The 1,303-nt window shown below is 31.9% G+C and overlaps 1 long non-coding RNA gene across 1 annotated transcript; it reads right to left on the reverse strand.

The window, feature by feature from the left end:
- Nucleotides 1–261: 261 nt before the first annotated feature.
- Nucleotides 262–968, reverse strand: LOC104233380 (uncharacterized). The gene is made up of 2 exons (XR_712622.1): nt 878–968; nt 262–699 (listed from the first exon to the last, which is right to left on the reverse strand). It is a non-coding gene; the product is annotated as an uncharacterized lncRNA (long non-coding RNA).
- Nucleotides 969–1,303: the final 335 nt, after the last annotated feature.

Here is a 1,303-nt window from a genome sequence, read left to right on the forward strand (position 1 = left end):
CGTTGTGGTCCTGCCCATTTCCCGATTCCGCGTATAGCGTGAGCTTAATGCATCAGGTTGTTCTTAATATTTTCATGAAGGAGAGGATAATGACACGCTTGACTTAACTGGTAAAGTTGCTGTTATGTGATCAGAAAATCACGGGTTCGAGCCATAAAAACAGTCTCTTGCAGAAATACAGGGTAAGACTGTGTATGATAGACCCTTGTGGTTTGACCCTTCCCCAAAACTCACATATAATGAAAGTTTAATACATCGGGCTACTCTTAATGTTTCCATGTTCTATAATATTGCCAAACTAAAGCTATCAACTTATAAAAGGAAACGGAAAGGAAAATGACATGCTTAGCTTTGATACAAGCTAGCAAATCCAATTATTATTATTATTTTTCAAAGCATAAAAGACAAGTAAATAAGAAAAGACAAACAAACATTGAAATTACACAAAGACACACTAATGCATAATAGTAATTTGTCACTGCCACTACTAAAAATTCGATGAACACACCAATTGATTGGGATATATGGCATTGTGCCCACAAGCACAACAAATCCAACAATCACTGCAATCGCTATCTGACGTACACGATCTGAGACAAGTATTAAACTGTGGGAGCACTCTCCTTTTGAGTCCTGAGATTACATGATCAATATCTGGTGTAGCTGTAACTTGTTTCTTTGAAAACCCAGGCACATTAACTGAAATATTTCACAATCATAAATAATCAACTAATCATCGACATAATAATAAAAATCCACATTTAAACATCATATAATAAAACACACAATATTTGTATGAAAGATGTGCATATATACATATTAACCAACACAATATTATGGAAGAATAATGTAGAGATAAATAAAGATGAATACTAACTAGTGGCTGCCATGATAATGATAGTGAATATGAAACTAAGCTTAATCAACGCCATATTAGGAGTAATGCTTCAAGCTTTATAAAATTTTTTGTATGAGTATTTCAATACTAGATCCAAATGTCGTATATATAGGCCTCTCGATAAGTAAACTACCACGTATACTATAGTGAAATTTACTTCTTGGTTTCTCTTTTTAAAATAATAGGTTGACTTAAATTCAGATCCATTTTTTTCGTGCGAACCATGTTTGGGTTAAAGATGAATCCAATCAAAAGCGTTTATACTATGCACATGGCTAATAAATTTTTCTATTTAATTACACATTGTCCTCTTGATTAAAAGGAACTATAATTTTTTTTATTATAAACATTTTTGTGTTAGGAATAAAATAAGGTAATTTACAATTAAAAGTTCATAATACTAAA

Source organism: Nicotiana sylvestris, chromosome 5 (genome assembly GCF_000393655.2).
Source record: "Nicotiana sylvestris chromosome 5, ASM39365v2, whole genome shotgun sequence".
Taxonomy (NCBI): domain Eukaryota; kingdom Viridiplantae; phylum Streptophyta; class Magnoliopsida; order Solanales; family Solanaceae; genus Nicotiana; species Nicotiana sylvestris.